The 24,878-nt window shown below is 42.0% G+C and overlaps 1 protein-coding gene across 5 annotated transcripts in view; it reads right to left on the bottom strand.

Annotated features, from left to right (window-relative positions):
- DYNC1I1 (dynein cytoplasmic 1 intermediate chain 1) overlaps positions 1–18,653 on the bottom strand; it is a 313,409-nt gene extending 294,756 nt beyond the window's left edge. For 2 of the 5 annotated variants that reach the window (XM_053896694.1, XM_053896697.1), the window contains exon 1: positions 18,117–18,344. The gene's annotated coding sequence lies outside the window, so the exon portion shown is untranslated. Of the gene's footprint in view, positions 1–18,116; positions 18,345–18,534 lie in introns of those variants that run through there. The other 3 variants (XM_053896696.1, XM_053896698.1, XM_053896695.1) reach the window with 2 other exon arrangements.
- Positions 18,654–24,878: the final 6,225 nt, after the last annotated feature.

The following is a 24,878-nucleotide window of genomic DNA, read 5'->3' as shown; positions in this document are numbered from 1 at the left end:
CGCCTGTGCTTTTAGGTTTTCCTCATCCTCCCTTGCTCCACTCTACTGGCCCTGGCATCTCTACTGGTTCATTCTTTCTCCTTTGTGTTCTTTCCTTGCTGAAGCCACCCACTTTATGTCAGCAGATTTTCTCCTCATGTTTGTTCTACAGGCGATAAAGAGTAAGAAAGCTGAGAAAAACACAAAGCTACTAAAGATCCCACAAATCCGTGTAGTCAGTGGTACTACTGTGCTCACAGGACACAGGGAGAAGGTTCCTCGGAGAGGGTGACATAACAAAGTGTCACAGAGGAAGATGAGACCTGAGGACAGCAGAAGAGCAGTGTTTCCCAGGCAGAGGGAAGCAGAGACAAAGAAGGAGAGGTAGAAACAAGAATGGCCAGTCTGTGGGACAAGTAATTTGATATGGATGGAACACTGAATACAAAAGGTAGAGGAAATTGAGGGCGGAAATGCAGCCAGATAGCAGATCCCAAAGGTTGAGTGACCAGCCACTCCAGTTTGCCAGGAAGTGAGGGGGTTCTCTGAATGCAAGACCTGCAGTGCTAAAACCAGGAACCCCCAGGCAAACCTGGACAAGTTGGTCACCCTACAGCCAAAGGGCTGCTATGCCATCCTTTCGGGAGGTCTGAACTTCTCTGAGGCAGCAGGGAAACATGGAAGGATTTGAACAAGTACAAGACCAGGTATTTCATTCCTAGCTTGCAATACACACTACAAGAGCCTTTTTAGACATGGGTTGCAACTCACTGGTGAGTTACAAAATCAAGTCAGCTGGCAGGTGCAGGGAGCAGTTTTACATGGTAAGGGAAACTACTGTTTCATCGAACTTGTTTTGACATACATATACTCACTTTTAGGTCTGAATATTATTTATTATTGTTAGTTGCAGTTAAAGGCATTTGAGATATATTGAACTACATCAATTTTAAAAATGGCAGATTTTAAATTATAAAGTATTCTCTACCTTTGTCCATTCTCAGCCAACATTTAGCATGACAGGACACCCATAGATCATGATGATATTTGTACAGGACACTCGAGTATGCAGAGAAAGCTTTTCACCATCACAAGAGACTGACTTGGGCTCTGCCTATCCTGAGAGCCAAGAGATTAATATCCAAGTACACATGGAACCTGTAGTCCCTTTGCAGAGCACGGGTGGGAAAGCCTACCATAGAATGACCAAAGCAAGCTCAGCTCTATTTGTTTAAATCTACCAGAGAAAGAAAGTGGAAAAAAAAAATCTATCCCTGGATACTTCAAGGCACAAGCACATCAAGACAAATTATACTTAGAAAGATTAACTCGCTTTTCCAGTTACCCATGAATGTCCATAAGAGTGTGAAAAATCAATACTGCCAGAAATGCAGGACCATGACATATTTCCTGCAGACGTGTCAGCATAAATGCCGAATGACCCTAGGATTTGGGAGTTTGCTATTTGTCCCATCAGCACAACTTTTATATTCCTTTTAGAAAGCAAATACCCATCTGAAAAGCTTAGCTGCAAAATCCCAAGCCTGGCCCTGCACACAGCATTCTGTATGTGAAGACAGAACTTGGTGGTATGAGGCAGTCAGTGTTCACAACAGATTTCTCAACCAGCCCTAAAAGGCTTAAACCTTTCTGATATTCATGTGTATTTTTTACTTCAAGACTTAAAAAAAAATTTTAGCTAGAGTCACTTTCAACCATCTGTCTCTTTGAGTGAAAATAGGATGCAGGCTTGTATGTATTGGCTTTTGAAGAAAACCAATTTGGCAGAAAGAATTAAAGAGAAAGAAGAATTATATCTCAATTTTCAAGACCACACTAAGGCGTAACAAAATATCCAATGTAAGTAGTAACTTACAGGGACACACCTATCTCCTTTTCTACCCATTAAGCTGTCCCCAATCCTGACCATTCTTGATTGAACATCACTCAGATTAGATCTGTGTCACCCGGTCTTAGCCTTGGGAAGTGGCAGAGTTGAGACATATGAGTGACTGTCCCAATTTGAGTAGCATTACATGTGATGGGAGATGATGATAGCAGGTACACTCCAAGAATTTGGAAATAATGGAAATATGGCTTGATCACTGTCTGAGAGTTCAACTAGAGTTTATCTTAAAACACAGGACATCACCCAAGTTAGAACCATAATGACAGTACCAAAACATCACAGCTAGGGATGGCAAAATGTAATGGAGAACCACCACATAATTAGTAGTGAACAACAATAAAAACTGTTATAATTAAAGGAAAATGTATTTGAAATGATAGGAAAATAGGTGTGATTTTTTTTTCAGGTTTTCCGTAGTATGTCCAGGGAAAAGGACATGCTTCTCCGGTCGGTTGACAAAATTGCTTCTGTGCATCCATCAGGAGGCTCAGTACAGTTGCATCAGGACACCATCTTGAAACATCAGCTATGACAACTGCTCCCCATGCTCTGGTTCCATGTACATCCAACCTTCAGTCTTCCACACTTCAGTTCAGTGCAACTCCTCAGTCAGCCTTCCGGTTAACTCAGGCCAAACACCTTGGAGCCATCCTTCATATCTCTGTCAAATCCCATATCCGAACCATCAGCAAATGATTCAAGCTCTACTTTCCAAACCCTTCCACAATCAGCCTGATTTCACCACCTCCCCTGCCATCACCCTGTCCAAAGCACCAACATCTCTCATCCTTATTATTGAAAAAGCCTCTGAAATGGTCTCCTACCTCCTACCCTTGCTCCCTCTGCCTTGCAGTGTATTCTCAGCTACAACAGTAATTCTTCAAAACACAAGCCAAATCATGTCACTTCCTTGAATAAAGCTTGCCAATGGCTCCCATGTCAGCGTAAAAGCCAAAGTCCTACAACACTCTCCATGGCCCGACACGAACCAGCCTCATTACCTTTCAGATCTCATTTCCAGAGAGGTTGTTGCTATTCCTCAAATACATCAGGTACACTCCCACCTCAGGGACTTCACATTTGCTAGTTCCTCTGCCTGATACTAAAGTCTCTGAACAACTGGCTTCTTCAAAATATAAGTCAAATTTCACCTTCTTGAGGCCTTACTTGATGACCCTCTTCAAAAGAGTAAACTATTCCCCTCATTGCACCTGAATTCTCAAGTCTTTTCTACTGTCTTATTTTTCTTCACTATGTGTATTACCACCTAACATATTCTATACCACAGTTAATTAAGTATCCTTCATTGTTTGTGCCTTCCCCCAGAATTTAAGTTCCAATGAAGGCAGAGATTTTGTCTGTATTGTTCACTGATGTATTGCCAATACTTAGAATAGTGAAAGGTAGAGAGTTCATAATAAATATTTGTTGAATGAAGGAACAAAATTGGCTTCGAAAATGTGTCTGCTTGAGCTCCTTCCTCTCCTCCCAGCCTCATTCTCTGTAAAGTGTCAAAGGTCCATTGGCTTTGAGATTCTCCTAGGTTTGCTCAGCACCCTCCTTCTCAACCCTTTTGCCGTGATCCGGTAACTTTAATTGCCATATGATTGCCACACCTAGAGTCTGCCTCCCTTCCCCAGTTCTTTTGAATGTATTACATGATTGGGTCTCTGGACCAAGCATCCAGGATTACCCTTAATACTCTTTGGCTAGTACTGTCCCAACCATGCCCAGGTTGGGTACCAAGGACCTAAGAACCTGAGTTCTCAGATTTCAGATCACTGACCTATAAGTGAGGGCACTGTGATCCTAACATGGGAAGTTAGGTTTCTCTTGCCAGTCATTAAGTGGACAATTTATATTTGTTGCCTAATATATAGTCTATACTTGCACTGGGTTGTGTGAATTCATCACTAGACTGCTCAAGAATTTTGGCTACATAAGAACACTCTAATATCTAGACCCTCAGAACTAAAATTCAAGACCTGAATCCTGACTGTGTGTATAGCTGACTGCTGACTGGCCCTGATGGTGGCTCCATCTCTGCAGCTGCAGTGCAACAGCTAACTTGCAGGTAAGAGTGTTGATGCCCAAGAGTGTCGCCTGCTCGTCGTGTTCTTAGCACAGGAGCATGAACCTACATGCATATGCACATACAGCCACCTGACCCCAAAACCCTTGGCAAATCAGAGCACGTTTTCTCCCCACCTGTCTGGTCCCTGCACAGTGACCCTCTATAGGAAAAAGCGGAGGGTGGAGGGGAAGAATGGGATGGTTTTCCTGATGGAAGGAGATGTGAGAATAGTTTGGTTATCTGGGCAAGGTTCCCCAGAGACAGAAGCACACTAATCAACAAAATGTTCTAATTTACTGGGGCACCTAGGTGGCTCAGTCAGTTAAGCGTCCAATTTTGGCTCAGGTCCTGATCTCGCAGTTTGAGTTCGAGCCCCGCATCTGGCTCTGTTCTGACAGCTCAGAGCCTGGAGCCTGCTTCAGATTCTGTGACTTCCTCTCTCTGCCCCTCTCCTGCTCTCTCTCTCTCTCTCTCTCTCTCTCTCTCTCAAAAATAAACATTAAAATTTTTTTTTAAATGTTCTAATTTACTAAGAGCCAAGAAGTCCAAGTAGCTGGCTCCTGGATGCTAAATGTATCTTTATGTTAATGTAATTTAATGAATACTCACTGAGCCCCAGTGAAGCAAAGCACCATCCTGGATGCTGTCAGGCTTACACAAATGATTGACTTACATTTATCGCAAAAAGCTTATTACACGTGAAGGGGAACAGAACATCTCACCCCAAAATATGCCTTTTTGGCATAAGGATTATATGAAGCGCGTTACTTTTTTTTTTTTTTTAATTTTTTTTTTTTCAACGTTTTTTATTTATTTTTGGGACAGAGAGAGACAGAGCATGAACGGGGGAGGGGCAGAGAGAGAGGGAGACACAGAATCGGAAGCAGGCTCCAGGCTCTGAGCCATCAGCCCAGAGCCTGACGCGGGGCTCGAACTCACGGACCCCGAGATCGTGACCTGGCTGAAGTCGGACGCTTAACCGACTGCGCCATCCAGGCGCCCCTGAAGCGCGTTACTTTTAAGAAGCAGCAGATACAGAAGAAGCTCTAAAAACCTAGTAGAAATTACCCTTTTGTAAGAGACACTTCAATTTATAAGGAAAGTTTGCATTTGTGAGGGTTCTCCCTCTCTGCAGGAAGAAGAGGACGATTCAGTCTCTAGGAACTATTATCAGTGAAGAAAGCATGGACTTAAATCTGTATAACACGCTTATTCTTGGTGACCTCCCATACCTGACTCCCCACCCTCAACATCTTTTGCCTTTAACTGGAAATGGTACTTAAGGTGGTGGCTTAATCCATTTTGGAGAGTTACTCAGTTTTCCAGGGTCTCTCCCATATATACAGGAGGTATACAAGTTATTACAATTGTTTTGTTTTCCTCCTGTTAATCTGTCTTTTATTAGCGGCAGAGGAGGGAGGGGGTGGAGGGAAGGTTCTCAGCCAAGAAGAACCTAGAAGCGTAGAAAGAAAATTATGTTTCTTTCCCCACATATAGTAGGATCTGAAAAGGGCAGTTCCACTGCTAGGGACAGTGGGCTAAGTGCGTAATAAAGGTTTAAAGCACAAGGAGGGCATGTAGGAAGTAGAGCAGAGTGAGTGAAGGAGGGGACATGAGAACCAGACAGGGAAACATGGGTAGGATGCGAACTGGGGAAGCATTTCCAGAGGAAGGAGATGAGCATGAGAAAAATGACAGCCACAGGAGGTAGCAGTCTGAGCTTCGGGGAATGGCAAACAGTTTCATTCGACTATAGGCTAAGGTCAAATGGGTTCAAGGTGGCAGGGGTGCAATGAGGGACAAGCAGGAAAGGTTTGTGCTGGGTGTTACATTCTCAGGTGATAACTGAGATCAATTCTTTCTGCTCTTTGGTCCTGCCTCCCTTCAGAATCAAGTTATCTATTTTAAAACCTGCAAGGGTCTTGGGAAAAAAATCAAACATTTCCATGTGAAGCCAATCCAATCTATTCAAATGTGTTAAGCAATGCAAACAACTAGAATTAACACTTCCCTTCCATATCACACCTTTACTGTATATGATGAAAAAGTGAGAAATCAAGTGCTCAAAATAGACACTTTAGCATTTGTGATAAGCTCTTTGCATAAGATAAGCATTAGGGTGGGGACTCTACCCCGCCCCCAACCCCAGTAGGCTCCTAGTTTGCTTTTCTTCTTGCTGTAAAAAGAAAATGGTAGTTGGGGATTTCTGTCATATGCCTTTGAAATGATATATTTTCTAGCCTCTGCTGCTAGCAGGATAGAGCCAATCCTGAATATTATCAGGGCACATTAAGAGATTACTCAATGAACAAATACATGAACAAATGAAAGAGTGAGCCCTCATCTGCAAGATCATGTGGCCAGTTTGGAATGAAGCTAGATGCAAACATTTTGTGTTTGTTTTTAATGGTTGTCATAAGCTGTTAAATTTCCTTCCACCCGCCCTGACACTGCTATGGCATTCCCAGTGTCTGGCAGGAGTTTAAGGAATGTTTAACTGAATGAAAGAATGAATGATTGAATGTTACAACTTGAACAATTCCATGGGGAAGAAAGTAGACACGGATTGTCACATTTATGTTTCCAGTTTGGCATCTGCCCTCTTATTTATGCTGCCCCAAGTGAATGGCAAAACCTGGCCAGAGATAAGAGTGATGCAAAGCTCTCTCTAGTACATAAAATCACAGGTTCTTAAATCCGGAGAAAAAATAACATGGAGATTACTAAATCCAGGTCTGGCCTCTCATTGGTAGAATAATCTCTTCACAGAAAATCCTCACTTCCTGGTGACATGCTTGAACTCTCACTACCATTAAGGTAGCCCAGTCTTTTTTTCTTTTCTTTTCTTTTTTTTTTTTTAACTTGAGTCAATCAAAGGTTCTGCATTATATTGATATGAACTTTCCTTTTCCCTGGAAGTTTGGGCTAGAGAGGTGTCCCTCATACTTACTTGCCAAAAATAGAGTCCTCGTGCCCACACTTTCACCTGCTTACAACCCACAGGCTCTCTGCAGCATTCAGTCAAGTTCATTCACACTGTACTCAAGGAGTGGTGGGGGAAGGGAAGATAAAAAAAAAAAACCCACAGAGGAGAGAAAAGGTGTACATCTGCCAAGATGAGCCACACAACCTCCTCTCCATCACAACCAGCCTCTAGCTCTTTAAACCTTTACCTGTGGTATGAGTCTTGAGCTCCTGCACCTTTTAATTTTCTGGACTCAAACACACAGAATGCTTGCATGATTTAGCCACAATGGATTTGCATCACAGTAGATTTTAATTTTACATCGCTTTGAAATGCTGGGGATAGAAGGAGGGGGGCTAGGAAATGTGTCCTCAGTAGACCTGAATTCCAAGATAAGAATGGAAGCCAACTTGATACTCTAAACAACAGTCTCTAGACTAAGGTTGCCTCACAAGCCAGGGAAAATGCAGGCTGACCCTTATGTTGTACTCACCCAGAGCCCAGCACTGCTCTGTTGGGCATAGACAAAAATGTTCAATAGGATCCTGATTCAGAAGGCAAGGCTTCCAGAATCCCAAGTATTACCAAGCCCACATTCATTTGGGGCCCAGAGACCCAACGGATGACACATTCAGGAAGTCAAATGTTTGTACTGAACACATCAAAATGATCCAGGGGAAAAAAATTTAAATCATATAAGAAATGGAAAATTAAGTAGGATTTATTCTTTCAGACTCACCACAATATTAGGAAGTGGCACTATTATTATCACTCCTGTTTAATAGATGGAGAAAATGAGATACAGGGAGGCCAAATAACTTGTCAAGGTCACACAGATAGTAATGGGCAATGCGGGGATTTGAACTCCAGCTGCAGAGGCCAGGATCTCATACTGCCTCTTGACCACTGTTGTGATTTGTTTTGGGATCAGATCAGATCAGACCCAAGAACAAAAAATAAAGATGAAGATAAAATATTAATGATTTTGCCTAGTTGACATTGGTGTCTGGTGAGCTTGAAAATTCAAAGAAGTGATTATTCAAAGAAGTGATTAGTTATTAATCACTTCCTTTCTTTGAACTTTGTTATTCCTCTATTAGGTATTTACCATGTTTTATCTCATGTGAGGTATGTGGTAACACATATCCACATGTTATATATATATTAAACTTTTCTATTTTTCCCTGATTAGACATCAGTCCCATAGTCCCTAAGGTCTATACCTTGTTCATTTTCATGCACCCACAAAGCATTCAGTTGTACTCATTATTCATTATTAGTAAAATCTAGATTTGGAAGCTCACTAATTCCAGAATGCTGTTATTACTCATGAGGCTAAAATCATTCTAATGAATTTCATACTCTATAAGAGCATTCTTTCAGGTACAACTAAAGTTGAATACTGAAACCACCACATGTGGGTTGCATGTCAGTGAGCTTCCTAGGGATGCCTTTTAGAAACTGTGGTTAGCAGCAGGAATAGGCAGAACCCAGGGAAGTTCACCCCCTTTTTTTTTTTTTCCAGGAAAGTTCACCCCTTTAATAGTCATTTAGGTTAATCACAAAAATTCCTGTTCCCCCACTCTGAAACTCTACCTAACAACTCGTTGGTAGCCAGGCAGGGCCATCTGATTTGCTTCTGTCAGTGACCATGTATGAGATTGGGGCAATATATATCAAGAAGAAGCCTCTCTCAGCATGGGTCTCTGAGTGGGTCTGGTGAACGGGGCCCCTTGTTGGCTCACACCTGACATGTAACATGAGCAAGAAAAATCTTCTGTTGGGTTACTCTGCTGATGCTTGGTGGTTGTTTGTTACTGCATTGTGATGCAACCTAACCCGATAAATACACTCCTGTGGCCCAAATCCACTCCAATGATCCAGCATTCTCATTGCTCTCCACCTTTGGATTTAGTGTTGGTAACTGCAAGTACCCCCTTTTTATCATCCCCACCTGCACTTCGCTATGGAATGCCCACTGAGAGGGTGTGCCAAGGATTCTCTCCTTGACCAAATGGTAGTCAGTCTCCTCCAAGCTCTTTTTTAACTTGGCCTCAATCCCTTGGCATGCTTTCAAGAGTCCCATTTTAGCAAAAGTCCTGCTAAGTCAGTTTAGCCAGAATCCTCCACCCTCAATATCTGATCACCAATATCAAACTGATATCTGATGAAGTTCCTCATCCCCTACCATCTTCCAAGTGGTGTCTGATCACCTCCCCTGCCTTCAGCAAGAATCCTGTTAGGTTGGCTTATCCTGATTCCACTCCCCTTACCCTGGATGTTTCCTTTTAGTAATTTTCCATCTACTGACCCCCACCCTGCTCCTTGGCTATAAATCCCACTTTTCCTTAGTGTATTCAGAGTTGATCCCAATCTCTCTCCCCTACTGCAAACCTCCAGTGCAGGGGTCTAGACATCTATCAGAATAGTCCCCCTGAAAAAAAGCCTGCCTTACCATTTCTTTAACAAGTGTATGAATAACTTTTTCTTTAACAGGCATAAAGACTAAGAAAGGACTAATTGTCATTATTAACCACACGGTCACCAGAACATGTGTCCCGGTTAAAGCAACTTTCATTCTGAATCTTCCCCCAGAGAGTTTAGAAAATACTCTTTCCGTGTGCTGCCCAGATGTACCTGTCCAGGGTTGGGGAAGGCAGAGGTGGTATTGGCAATGTTAAGAGGTGATCTTTCCAATTCCCTGGCTTATCCCCAAAGCAAAGTTCTGCCCATTTTACTCAGGTAAATGGCTCTGCCTGGGCAGAATGTACTAGGGAAAGGGAACATTTGAAGAAAGTATTTTCCTTTTCCCCTACAACTGTTTTGTAACCTGACTTTTCCATCTATTTTAAACTAAAACCTACAACTTGTTGTTCTTTCAATTTTAGCTATTCATACTTTTTAATTTTTAAAACAAGGAGTTCTCAAAGAAAATGGGTATGATTCTCCCCTTCAAAATCTACAGGGATATGGGATTTCATCCTTGTTTGATATGCCAATTACTTTTCAGCAGCATTTGAAAAATATTAAAAAGCTTAAAAGAGGAAGCAAGAAAATCTGTATTGGAAACCCCAAACCATGTCCCTGGGTGGTCCGTATTTGCATTGGGAGATTTAGTTTGGCATTTTAACTTATGTAAATAGATTCTCACTTTCCTCTGAGTCTGAAAGCATTCAAAGAGGGAAGATCACCTTTCCAAATCAGCGGTAACCTATACCCTCTGAGAGTGAACAAAGTCACACTTTTCAAGGAAACAGGCAGAGAAGTTTTTTGTTATTCTTTCTTCCACAAAATACACACCAATTCCCACAACCCCTTGCTATTTTGATACTAGTGGAGCAGACAGTGAAACGGGAGACGTGCCATCATTTTAAAAGGGGACACTGTCAAAACACACATCCCCCCACAGGGCCTGCTAACTAACTTTCCAGCCACCCAAACCACCAACTACTGAAATTCCACAAGCTGATTCCGAGACACAATCCCATGGTCATCCTCCAAGCATGGGCTCACTGTAACACTCAACAACTAGATAAACTTGTAAAGGCCTCTATATGTGCCTCACAGGATCTAAATTGCTTTTAAAAGGAGTGGACTTCATTCCATTTCAATTACTAAAATCTTCTGCTTGTTAAACAAAGAAATGGGTACTATTTCAGGTCAGAGTAGACCATCTAGCTTGCATTCTAAAAGGGAAATTGATGGTAGGCAAAGTCTATACAGTACTGTGTCACCATTTACTCATTGGGGCTATTTAAAATATACACATTACTCTTGGCTTCACTCTAGACATTAGCATAAAATAGAAATCTGACAAATGAATCAAAATCTCCCTTTCTCCCACTGGAAGGAAACCAAAGACACCAAACCAAAGATCAAAAAATTAGCCCAAGGGGCTCATAAAAGAAACAGAAGACTCAAACCATCCTGCCTGCCATTTCTAGAATGAAAAGTTGTCCCTTTCAAGATCCCTTTCTCACAGCAGAAATGTTCCACATGATCCTAATTCAGGAAGGCAAGGATTCCAGAATTCTAGGCATTACCAAGTCTACATTCAAATTGGGCCCAGACGTGCAATGGAAACTACATTTCAGGAAGTGACTGTTTTTACTAAACACATTAAAGTGATCCAAGGGGAAAGAATTAAATCTTATAATAAAAAGAAAATTAAGTGGGATTTATTCTGGCTAGTATTTCAGATCAACAAAGCTTCTTGAGCCTCCACCATGTGTAAGACCCTCAGCTGAAAGATACAAGGGTATCTCAGGGAGCCTGGAGTGTAGTGGGGGAAAGAAGCATGCATATAAGTAGTACAATTCAATATAAAAAAAAAATTTTTTTAAGCATACCTTTGGTTCAAAGGAAGGCAAGATCACACATATCCCTGAGAAGAGAAGGCTAGAGAATGATATAATTGCTGCTGGATAATAAGAAGCATCTTCCACACACTGAGTGTGTAACATGCATTGAACCCTGTTTTCTCATTATCTGTAATCCTTATAATAACTTTGCAAGCCAGGTATCATTATCCCCATTTCACAGATGAAGAAACTGAGGCTCACATAGCTTAAGTGAGATATCTGGCTTCTTCTTTCTTTTGTCTTATGCTGTCTTTTAGATGTTGTACTCTTATGTTGTAAAAGACCAAACAAGGAAATGGACTTAAATTACAACAGGAAATATTCAATAAAAAAACAGAGTGTCTATTGACATTTTGAGCAGGATAATACTTTGTCACAGGAGTTGTCCTGTGCATTGTAGGATATTCAGCGGCAGCCCTGACCACCACCTATTAGATGCCTGTAGCCACTCTCCCCAGTTTTGATAACCAGAATTGCCTCTAGACATTGCCAAATGTCCCTAGGGTGGACAATCACCCCTGGCTGAGAAACACTGATCTGAAACACATTAGAATAAGTCAATTTCTTCTGTAAATCACTACATAGGGGAAAGACAGCCTCAGGGCAGGAGATGGGACTTTGCAGGTCCTTCCAGCCCTGCCCACTTTGAGTCTGAACCACACAGACAGAAGGCCAAGGACCTAACTCCCGGCCACTGCCTACAATGACCCATAACATACAACACATGTGCTAAATAAATGCATGCTCTGATAATTGGCATTGTGTGCCCCTGGTGCCCATCAAGGGTTTCTAAGGACTGTGCAAGCATGAGAAGAACTAATGACATTTTAGTTTCCAGATCTGAAGCTTCTGTCTTTAATCTTTCCAGAAACTGACCTATCAGAGAACATGCCTGTGATTTAGAATCATTCAGGGCTTCCTTTCCCACCTCCATTTTTGCAAAAGCCTTTCTTCCCCATTACCAGAGGGGAAAAAAAACCCGTGACACTTGAAGCCCCAAATCCGACTATGATGCTTGACCACAAGGTATAAATATACCCTTTTGTTGAGGAGCTTCTTCAGGTATTTTTTATAGAGAGATTGAGATAGTATTTAGATTGTAATTGAATTCAAAGAATTACATCATTTTATTTTTAAATATCCAAGTTTACAATATTCTGGAAATCACATTCGTTGTGATTCTTCAAGTTTACAATGAAAACAGTTAGATGCCAACTTAAAATGTGTAGCATAAGAGAGCAGCAGAATTTTTAAAAATCTTTAGAGGTTATAGAAGAAAAAAAAATTGAAGCATAATAAAGCACACTGGTATTGCTTCCCAGGCAGATCTGTTGATCAAGTGCAATCATCCTGTGTAGTGCCAGAGACTCATTATTTTATTATAAAGAATGCCCTTGACTCCAACATAAATTTCTGCTTTGTGTGTTTGCCACACTGATGGCATTAGCTGGTTTGTGCCCCCAAAATAAAAACAATGGGTCATTCTTTAAGAGTATAGTAAAAATATGGGTGAGGATAGAAATGTTAGGGATTCAGTAATATTTTGGAAATAAAACTGCTGCTTGTGAGGATCTCAGGATTGATAAGAACAAAAAACTAAAGGGTATGTAGGTTGTCTGGTAAGCAGAGGTGCTCCCAAGATTTAGTGCCAAGTTAGTGTTCTGGATCATGACACAGTCACTATATCAGCTAAGCCCCAGAACACTGAGCAGCTTCGAATTCAGCTTTGAAATAAATTCATCTTTGCAATGAACACAGTCTTGGTTTATATCCACTCCTGCAAAGTCAACTTTCTGGACTGTCCTCGTTGTAAACCGCTATGCATTTTGTGTGCAGCCTGATACCTAGTGACACTTGAGAATTAAATGTAGGGGCTTTAGCACACCTCAAGGGAAAGCAGGACTTGCTTATTCTCCAGTACACTGAGAGACGTCTAATTTTCTTGTTCTCTTTTGATAACACATTTAGGCTTTTCCCATCAGCACGTGGGGGACTCTCTGTCTTGAGGGACTCTCTGTCTTGCCACAATGAAAAGCTACACTAAACGGTATTTTTTGGCATCCCACATAGAAAAACAATGACATACGATGGGAACAGAATAAACAAACTTTGGAATCTGGCCAACCTGCATTTGAAATCCAGCTTTCCCACAAACTGGTTTCAGGTGGCCTTGACAAAGTGGCTTCATGTTTCCAAGCATCAGATTCTTTGTTTGTCAAATGAAGATAAAAATGTCAGTCTTACAGGGCTGTTAGAATGATTTGATGAACCTAAACATGAACAGAGTAAGTACCTAATGGATGGCAAGCAACGCTAAGGCTTCCTGCCATTCTTGAAGATCTCACTTGGTTGCAGCGTGCATTAGTGTAAGTTGGTGCCACCCCCCCCCCCCCCCCCGCCTTCAAAATGCCTTGGTAGCAAAATGTCAACAATGCTCTGGTAGCTACAAACATTTTTTTCTTGATTGGTGCTCATAGCATAGTTTTGCCTTGTTTTCAACACATTCAGCTCCTAGCCCCTCTTCTAAACTGTGCCTCTGAACCAGTGGTTCTTAATCTCTTTTTGGTCACAAATCCCACACCCCGCCCCTTGCCACCAGAAAGTTGCATTTCTATACATATGCATTAAATTTTGCATCAGTATTATCGGGTTCGGTGACCACCAGAACACCATCATGTGTCCGCTCTCCACAATGCCTAGGACTCCTATTTAAGAAGCCTCCTCTGAACAAAGAATCAGGAGATGCTTTATGAACATGTGGGCTCCTCAGGGTTTGCACCTGGACAGTAGTGTCTATGTTCCAATGCAAGCTTCACTCTGACATTCTGGTGCCAGGCTTTCTGTAGAGAGGAAGCAAAGAAAATCAGCCCAGGATATCTATGAAAAGTTCTTAATCAAGAGGAATATTTTTTACATGGATCTGGGCAAAAGTTTATAAATTTCAAAGAAATAAAATGAGAGTCAGATTAACTTAATTCTCAAAAGAAGTGAACCCTAAAAGTTCATTGTCCTAGCAAAGTTCCCCAAAGAACACATTTTCTCACATTTTATAGGGGGTGTAGAAGTCACAACATTTTCTAGTAAAAGGGATCCCTGATCAAGGAAATGACTATTTACATGGCACTTGGGATCCACAAAGTATCATGGGTAATTACCTAATTTCATTAAGGAGAGAGAACCAAATTGGTACTCGATTTCAGAAGAGCTATAGTGCTACATTGAGTTTGCCATATCATCCATAGTTATCAATCTGCTGACAAAAAGTATGGCCACCATTGAGGCTTAAAGGACATGACAATGGTCCTTAGGGATGTTAGGTAGCAAACCTGAAAGAGACAGACGAGTTCACCTTTTTCTTGTTTCTGATAGGGGATGCTAGCAAAACTGGGTGAGCTCTGGTTTGGGAGTCAAACAGACCTGATTTGAACCCTGCATCTGCTATTGATTATCTATAACCCTGAATATGTCACTGAACTCAGTCACATCATCTATAAAATATGGTCAATAACATCTATTTCATAGGATTCATATAAGGATTAAAATGAAATAACATGAGAAAAGAGCTTGGTATTCAGTATATGAAAATTAACCAATATAATTGTTCTGTAGTATGGAAGAATAGATTCAGACTGCCTAGGGTTCAAATCCTGCCTCTATAATTTATCAGTTGAGCAATTTTCAAAAAAGTTAGTTGGCATCTTTGTATCTTTGTTTCCTCATCTGTAAAACAGGATTATAAATAATATATAACTCATAAGATATTTGTGGATTAAATAAATTAATACATGGAGAAGTAACGTAAAATCCAATGCCCGGGCCAAATGCTCAACGCATTTTAGCAAATGTTTCGGTAAGGTAATACATTTAGGAAACTGCTCAGTGTATTATTAACCTTTGCTTTACTTGACAGAGCAAAATGTAAGGCAAACAAAATGATGAAGGATATACTTAGCTTTGCAAAAGACCTTTTCATCTGAGGCTAGGTTAAGTTATAGAAAGAAACAGGTGATGGAAAGAATCAGTAGCCCATTTAGGTAAATCACTTTGGATGAAGCCCATGCACAGTCTGTGTTGAGAGACATGGTTTGAAGACTTGGTATGTATTTTACAAGACCAGACAGAGAAGTATCCAAGATGAATCCCCAAAAATTACCTGACTCAGTGCTGGAGTCAAGGAAAAGGCTTATTGGGGCACCAGTCCATTGAGTATCCAGCTCTTTTCAAAAATTTTTTTTAAACATGTATTCATTTTTAAGCAACAGAGAGTCACAGAGCATAAGTGGGGGAGGGGCAGAGAGAGAGGCAGATGCAGAATCTGAAGCAGGCTCCAAGCTCTGAGCCATCAGCACAGACCCCAATGCGAGGCTTGAACCCACGAACCTCAAGATCATGACCTGAGCCAAAGTCGGACACTTAACAGACTGAGCCACCCAGGCACCCCGAGTGTCCAACTCTTGATTTCGGTGCAGGTCATGATCCCAGGGTAGTGGGACTGAGCCCCTCATGGGGCTTGTGCTGAGTGTGGAACCTGCTTAAGATTCTCTCTCTCTCTCTCTCTCTCTCTCTCTCTCTGCCCCTCCCCCATGTGCGCTCACACCTTCTCACTCTCTCTTTCTAAACTAAAATTAAAAAAAAAAAAAAGGAAAGGCTTATTTATTAAATGTAGACTTGGGAAGAAATGTTTGGGGAAGTAGAAGGGCTGGTAAGAAAGTTGACAGAGCCCTCTCAGACACAAAGCATGATGACACAAATGCTGGTTGACTTCCTCTTAAATTTTATTTTTGTGAGAGAGAGAAAGAGACAGAGAAAGAGAGAGAGAGCGCGTGTATGCACACACACACACACATGCACACACACAAGTGGGGGAGGGTCAGAGAGAGAGGGGGGGACAGAGGATCCAAAGTGGGCCATGTGCTGACAGCAGACAGCCCAATGTGGAGCTTGAACTCACAAACCGTGAAATCATGAGCTGAGCCTAAGTCCAGAGATTTAAGGAACTGAGCCACCCAGGTGCCCCTGACTTCTTCTTATAATCTCAGAAGTTTGTCAGAAACTAGGCACCAGGGACCACCACTGTAAGAATTGCCCCACTTTCTTGTGGGTTAAATTTTTTCTCTGTCCATATCCCTAATAGTGATTATACCTGATGATGTAGATCTCAAACACCAAAGAGCTTCAGGACATGTTTCAGTAGAAGAGGAAAGGCTGGGGGTGTGGAGGGGCTGAGCCATCCCTGTGCAGTTGGGCACTGTGTGCCTGCATCCTTCAGGTCCAAGTGGAGAGGAAGCAGGTGCATCAGTGCCTGAGGCCCAAGACAAGGACAAAAAAGAGAGACATAGGGGATGTGCTGGGCCAAAAACTGGGGCCAGACTGGACAGGCTGTACAAAGCCTCTACTGGGCACCAAAATATATTGTCCTAACGTCCTAATGATGATGCTGCAAGATCTTACAGAAAAATGGCTCTTGGAGCACTGAATCCTCAGAACTTAAAAAACATTGGCAGGTTGGTTCCCGTGAAGAGAACATTTTGATGACTGAGTATATTTTTATTGAGAAACATGGTCAAAAGAGCAGAGTTTAAGGCCTTTGTTTCTCACACAAAGAACTTCTGGACAAAATTTGGCATTTTAAATCATCAGAGGAAGTATTAATCACATTCCCACCGGCACCCTCAGGATGCAACTTGCACTGAAGTCTCCATTCCGAATTTCCTAACGCTGTCTCTCACTATAATTTTCACAGTGAAAATATGTTCATAGACCGTCACCCATAGCTGTGCTAATATTAGCCATACGCTGTCTTCTGCAGTTACCCATGCCTTACTGTCAGCTATGCTTTCTGCTAATCTGGAATATTTGGGAGCAATTTTTCACAACCCTGAACTAGAATAAGTCTACAGTGCACACTTGAAAGGCATTCCAGGCAAGAAAATGGCTGGCCATTTGTTCTTGCCCCTTACCTAGATGAGGTAGAGGCCAGAATAGACTATATTCCATCTTTTGCATTTTTGCTGAGTCTCCGATTTCCAAAGTAATTTCCTGTCCTGATCCTGGGTTTCCACTTAACCTTATTAACCAAGACACAAGTCATGAGACTCTCGCACACTCAGTTCCCATCAGCGCTGCTAGGATCACTGCCCTAATGATGACGACGCACAGATTTATAAGGCCACAGCGATTCCAGAGTGGGGGTAGGAGAGCCACGCGGCTAGGAAGGTGTTTACGAAAACACATCCCCCAACCACACTTTTTTGCAGCAGTGAGAGAAACTGGCATCTTCTTGCGTGAGTGTTTAATTAATGCCCTGCTGGAAGTACATTCGCTCCCTCCGACTTGGCGGGTAGCAACAGCATCTAAGAGCTCTGCAGACAGCTGAAAATGTAATCAAACAGCATCCTTTCCCTTCCCTCTGCAGCTTCCCCTCCCCCAGGGGCCGTCAGCTGGTGGCCCACAGGGGTGCGGATCTCACCGCCGCTAGCCTTCTGCCGCCCAGGACCGGACCGAGGCGGGGCACACTGGGACGCCCCTCCCAGCCCGCGAGGTGGGCGACAAGGTGATGACACCACGACCCCTCCTCTTCTGCCCCCGCCTCTGGGCTCTACCGGGGGAAACTGCAGCAGGGGGGTGTCGCTGGGGGGGCTCTGGCCGCCTTAGGGCGCCGCGTGAGCACGCAGGAGCCTGGGGAGGGGGCCGAGGCAGGGGTCCGGCTGCGGCTGCGGCGGCCCAACTACTGCCCGGCTACCAGCGCAGACGACCCTGGGGCTGGGAGGGTCGAGGGGCGACGCGGAGGCGGCGGCCGGGAGAGCGCGACACCCCCCTCCTGTTTACCTGGACGCGCTCGGCGGCGGCGGCGGCGGCACTGGGCTCCCCGAGCGAGCGCGGCAGCGGCCCCCGGGGGGCGGCGGGGTCGAGGCTCGAGCGGCTCCAGAGGGCGGCGGGCCGGGCGCGCGCAGGATGTGCTGTCTCACGCTGCGCCGGCCGCTCGGCTCGCGCTCCTCGGGGACCCAGCACTTCCTCTCTCTCCGCGAGCCTGACACTGACAGCTCCCTCGGAGCACCCAGTCTGCGGGGCTCGCCCCGCCCCCGCCCACGCCCTCCACGCCCCGCGCCCCTCCCGCGGGAGGGCCCTCCGCTCGCAGCCTTCGCACCGGTCTCGCAAGGGAGGGGTGGCGCCGGCCCAGCAGCGGGTGGCAAACCGGGGGCCTGGGGAGGTCAACCCGTCTATCTGTACAATCGGCAGGACTCACCTAAGTTGCTGCCAACAGAAGGGCTTCGGTGTTTTGGGAGCTGTTGCTGACATGCCAACATTGAACAACTTTCACTCCCAGACAACTACTTTAAGGTCATTTAAGTAGAAATAGAGAAAGCTCAGCTCCATCTGCTACACACAAAGACATAGGTCTGATTTATCCCTATTTTTTTTCCCAGAAGAAAAAAAATGTATATATAGCTCGCCTCCACAACGTTGCTTCTTGGATTCCTAGCTGTTAAAAATCTGGGTAACCATTCTTGAACTCCCTCAAAGCTTATTGTAACAGCTAAGTGGTAAACCCAGAAATGGAGTTTGGGCTTCTAATCAGTGCAGATTTGGCACCATTTTATAGCTAAGTTTTTCGTTGTGCTTCTTGAATATCTGTGAGGTCACTGTCCACATTAACATGGAAGTTACTGAAGGACAAAGACTGTCTTCTTCGCTGTTGTATTCCCAATACCTACAACAGTGTTTGATGCATAATAAATGCTGAGTAACTGTTTATGAATTTATTTAATTAAGTGCTACAGTAATTTCAAAATAAATAAATATAGAGGTAACTATATTATTATACTTACTTATGAAATGGCCATCTTTTTTCCAATTTTGCCTTCCTGGCAAATTATTGTGACCATAAGTCTGGCTAAAAAATAGACAAGTGGAATGTCTTTTGAAAGAAGGAATTCAAGACATTGCAGAGAAAAAAACTTATGAAACAAGCACTTGCCATTGCCATGTATTGGATACTTAATAGAAATCAAATTCTACGTACATTTTTCTTTTAAGTTTTTTATTAGCACTGTGTAGTAGATAAAATGTCATCCCCATAGTTAAAGGACTGAATCTCAAAGAAGTTAACTACTTTGCCCAAGTTCCCCAGCTACAGAGTGATGTAGCTGAGATCAGAACCCCTGTTCACCTGACTTCACTGCTTGTACATTACCAACTGGTATTACTGTCTCTCCAATATGGGGGTTATTGTATGCCCACTACCTGCCAAAGCTAGGAACTTCAGGTGGTCCAAAAATGAGGAGAATATAAGCCCTTTTTACAAAGAAGTTAAAATCCAGTTGAAGGTAGAAGGAAGTGTAAACATATAACTAAAGGCAAACAGGGGCATCTGAGTGGCTCAGTTGGTTGAGCGCCCACGTCTTGGTTTTGGCTCAAGTCATGATCTCATGGTTTGTGAGATTGAGTTCTGTGGTGGGCTCTGTGCTGAGAGCAGGGAGCCTGCTTGGGATTTTGTCTCCCTCTCTCTCTGCCCCTACCCTCCTCATGTGCTCACACTCTCTCTCTTTCAACATAAATAAACTTTTTTTTACAGGCGAACAATAAGGAAATGGCCAAAGCAATACAATATGTTAAAAGAACTCCAACAAGAGCTCATCTGGTTGGAGTGGGGAAGGTCATAGGAGAAAATTAGAATTGTGATTATGGATAATATTTGAAACAGATAGATAGGGGTTTAAGAGTAGAAATGAAGAGGGAAGAACATTTCCAGGCATAAACAAAGCTCTAGAAAAGAGAAACCACATGTACCCAGCAAATGCTGAGTGGTCCAGCTTTTTGAAGTATGGCAGACTCATGGGGGAGCAGATTGAGACTTAGGGAAGGCTGAAAAGAAGATAGTGGAATACCACCATTACAGATATTTGAGCAGGAAATGACATTTGGAAAGGGTCATCCAGGAGCTTCTACGGATAAAGGACTGAAACAAGTAAAGACTAATTCAAAGTTCATTTTAAGAACCTAGGTCAGGATTAGGAAGGCCTGAATTTGTCAAGTTGTGTTTATCATAATGGCTTATATCCCCAGCACAAATTTTTAAAAAATGCTTATAATTATTTTCATTATCATGTGTAGAGGCATAGTATAGATATTGGGTGTAGGATTAGAAATAAATAAGAAATGAATGATCTCTATATTCCAGAGACTCAAAATCTAATGAAAAGACGCAATTGGCTTTAATACCAAACAGGCTAATAAAAGTAGAATAAAAAAGGTAGAAAGACATTTGCCATGGGAGATCAGGAAGGGGAAAATGCCTTACAGTAGGGCATCTTCATGATCTGGAGGCATTTGTTGAAGAGGTTCTGGGTGTATGTGCACAGTTGGATACAAATCTTGACAGATGGCAATGTGCATTTGAGAACGGGGTTAGATAGCATGCATAGACTTTACCTTAGTTTTATTGATAGATCTTATTTTTTTAGAGTATTCTAAGTTTACAAAAAATTTACGCAGTAGTACAGTGTTCCCCCTATACCCCCTACAAGTCATAAACTGCTCATTGCAAATATACCCGTTTCACCTCTTAATCTACTTAATGCTCCAAAATTTGAAAGAAGAGCCCCAAGAATTAGTTAAATGGTTACTATAAAAAAACACACTGGGCAAATTTCTAACTTACTAGCCTTTAAGAAGTTGCTAAAGAGTCTTGCAGAGAGACAGTGGTGTGGCTAAATTCCCCTACTCTGGAATCAGACTTTCTGAGTGTGAGCTTAAGTCGACTGCTTACTGGTTTTGTATATTTGCACACGTTAGTAGACTCTTCTGAGACTCAACTCTCCTAGAAGTCAAAAGGGGGTAATAATGACACTTGTCACCTGTGATATTTCAATGAATTAATCTATGCGAAGCACTTCGCACAGCCCCTAGCATATAATTAGAAACATTCAATAAATGTTAGCTCTAGTTTGCTATTATTAGTTTAGTCTGCATGAAAAGTCCCAGAGCTCTGTACTCTCTAAATTCAGTGTCCAATCTGTGATATTACCAGACTTCAGGGACTACTGAGACCTTGGAGTCACTACCAGCCTTCAAGAAAGAGAGTCTTCTGTCCTCATGCACCTCATACATCAGTGCCAGATACAGGTGTGGCCCGCAGCTGGCTCCCTTGTCTAACTCACTTTCCTAGAACCCCATTTCACCCAGGTTCCAACAACATTCTTATGTACCAGATTTCTTCCTATCTGCCCGAGAGTCTCCTCTGCAAGTTTTTCTTCAGTCCATTATATCTTGGTTGGAAGAAATAAAACTGAAGATTAACCTCAGTGATCCAAAGGCTCTAACACCACAGAAAAGAAATGTGAGCCATCTGAGTTGGCTTTTAAAATTGAAAGATAACCAAGAGGAAAAAAAATGCTTGAAAATATTCTCCAGTTAAGACAACATATGTTCTACATAGTGCTCAGAATAAAAACCTGTAAGGAAACTAATTTAAAACCACTGATGAATGTCATATATAGTTTTGTGTAGGATATATATCAAGTGAGACATGTTTTATGTATTTTTCGATTATATGACTAAAGATGGTCGGTTTGTGCCAAACCAAAACAATAATAGATGTTCAGAAAAAAAGGTGCATTATTAGTATTTTAAGATTTACTAGAAATCGAAGAGTGAGTTAGGATGAAATCAATGATTGCAATGTATAAAGCAACTCTTGCTTTTTGTCTTCTGGACACTTCATTACAGCATGTTGTCTTTGTTTTTATAGATGCAAAGAACCTACAATAAATAAATACACTCACATAAAATTTGCTATCAGTTTTGGAAGAATGAATTCAGAGATATCTGTTATATAGTTTTAGATTTTTTAAATGCTTTTTGAATAACTTCCAAAGACAACTCCACTTATACTATAATTACCTATATTTGGCATGTAATTGTGTTATAATCACCAACCCCCTTCACTTTTGCCTCCTTGTATCTGTCCCTCCCCCTCCCCCTTACATTTCCTTCCATCAGCTTTTCTTTCAAAGATGATGCTAAGCCAAAATGCATATGTTTTAACAATCCATAATAAAATGCAACCATGAAAATATCTACACGTCAAAAATACAAATCTTCAGATCTTAAAAAATCATTTTAAGCACTTAAATGTTTAAGTACAACTCCATTGATTATAAGACATAAATTATTTTTCTTTAAATTCACTTCCGTCAGTGTCTGAATATAAATCTTTATTTTTCCCCAGCTGTGAAACTGGTGTCTGTTTCTTTGTGTTCTTCCCCATTACTTGTTATTTCAAACGTACGTTTCTAGGAATCAAATAAACCTACCTTGGGAAAAGAAAGTAACAACACTTTTGGTAAATTATTTCTCTAGATTCTTTCCTAGAAACAGTATTTTATTGTTCTTATAACCACTCCTCAGAAAGATTGTTCCTAAATCCTGATAGCTCTATCTTCCAGAGCTCTCCCAACACTTTAAAAAACCTATCTGTATTTATTTAGAAGTAAGTAAATATATATTCATTGGGACTGTTTGTGTGCCTTTAACCAGCAAGTCTGAATATTTTTCTTTATGGTGCTTCATTAGTTATTTCTCATGTGCTAACTCTTAATATTATTTGACTATTTGAAAAGTGAAATGTAAATAATTTGTATATCTTAGAAAGAAAATTTTATATATTACATGTTTCTCACTTCTTTTCCTTCTTATGCTTACTTCATTATAGAGTAATACTTTAAGAAGAATTATAAAACAGTCTGTATAAAATAACACAATTTTTAGTACTAAAGGAATGTATAGATCAGAGATATTAAATTGAGGTCAAGAACCCAGGCCCTGAGTCAAGAATACCTGGGTTAACTAGCTCCTGTGATTCACTAGCTATATGGTTCTGCACAAATTGCTTAACCCTGTTAAGCCTCAATATATCTTCATGTGTAAAATGGTCATTATACTGCCCATCTCTTAAGATTGTAATAAGAATTGGGGCACATGGGTGGCTCAGTCGGCTAAGAGTCCAACTTCAGCTCAGGTCATGATCTCACAGTTTGTGAGTTCCAGCCCCACATCGGGCTCTGTGCTGATGGCTCAGGGAACCTGCTTCAGATTCTGTGTCTCCCTCTCTCTCTGTTCTTTCCCCTACCTCACTCTATCTCTCTCTCACTCAAAAATAACTAAACATTAAAAAAAAAATTTTAAAGATTGTAATAAGGGTTAAATGAGATAATTCTTATAAAAAATTGATACAGTGATTGGCAACAAGTAAATTTTAAATGAATGTTAAATATTGTTATTATGTGGATATGCACAGCAAAAGGAATGAAAGGTAACAGAAAAATATTACCAAAATGCTGGCTATTTTGGGTGATTCCACTACGGATTTTTTTTTTACATGTTCCAACAAGCCTGTTAGATATGAGGAATATTCCACTAACAGCATTGAGTCACTTAAAAACAATAGAGGTTTATACCATAAGCTTCTTTCTTTTATTTATTTATTTTTTTACATTTATTTCTTTTTGAGAGATAGAGACAGAGTACAAAGAGGGGAGGGGCAGAGAGAGAATGAGACACAGAATCCCAAGCAGGTTCCAGGCTCCAAGCTGTCAGCACAGAGCCCGAAGCAGGACTCGAACCCACCCACAAACTGTGAAGTTATGACCTGAGCCGAAGTCGGATGCCCAACCGACTGAGCCACCCAGGCGCCCCTAAACTTCTTCCTTTTAAAACTCCCTAAAACGTACACTAAATCTTATTTGGCAACAGTTACAATATACGTTGTAGACATCAGAAACAAGAAGCTAAAGATGGATGAAGGCTTTCACCTTCTTCCTAACAGAGGAGTCAGAATAAGGATGGAGTCAGGATCAAAGAAGATGATTGTGCCCTCTCACTTCTTGGATATATACCAAGTATCATGTTCTTTTCTCCCTGCACACCACTTCCAACACATACCACTTAGGTAGTTATTGTGCTACTCTGGTTCCATTGAGATGCAATGAGCCATGAAGGAATCCCTCCCCAGGGAGCTTATAATGATATGCTACAGTATTCTCTGGAACTAGAAATATACACTGCCCCTGTCTATCCTCCAGAGAGGTGCCGTTCACGCTAGTGATGAATGGATAGAGCTATGTGGCCAGCGGTGCCCTTGTGACCTCCAGGTCCTTGCTCTCCTGCATTTGCTAAGTATTCAGGTGAAATCCTTTATTTAAGATATGAGTTCATCAAGAGGACATGACCACCTGTTGACCAGCAAACTGGACCCAGCAATCAGAGACTCCTCACCTCCTCCCTCCCCGTCCTTGAAATGTACTTCTGCCCTCTTTTCTCACAGTGAAAGCCGTTTTCAAGGACAGCTTTGAGAGAGCAATGTTATTGAGAGAGAGAGAAAAAGAGAGCATGAGCAGGGGAGGGGCAGAGAAAGAGGGAGACACAAAATTCCAAGCAGGCTCCAGGCACTGAGCAGTCAGTACAGAGCCCTATGCGAGGCTGGAACTCACAAACTGTGAGATCATGACCTGAGCTGAAGTCAGACGCTTAACTGACTGAGCCACCCAGGCACCCCATAAACTTTTAAGATTCTGGCAGGTGGGCATGGAG

Source organism: Panthera pardus, unplaced genomic scaffold, assembly GCF_024362965.1.
Source record: "Panthera pardus isolate Hobbes unplaced genomic scaffold, ASM2436296v1 HiC_scaffold_8, whole genome shotgun sequence".
In the NCBI taxonomy this organism is placed as follows: Eukaryota; Metazoa; Chordata; class Mammalia; order Carnivora; family Felidae; genus Panthera; species Panthera pardus.
The sequence above is the reverse complement of the archived record's forward strand: the minus strand, read 5'-3'. Positions and strand labels throughout refer to the sequence as shown.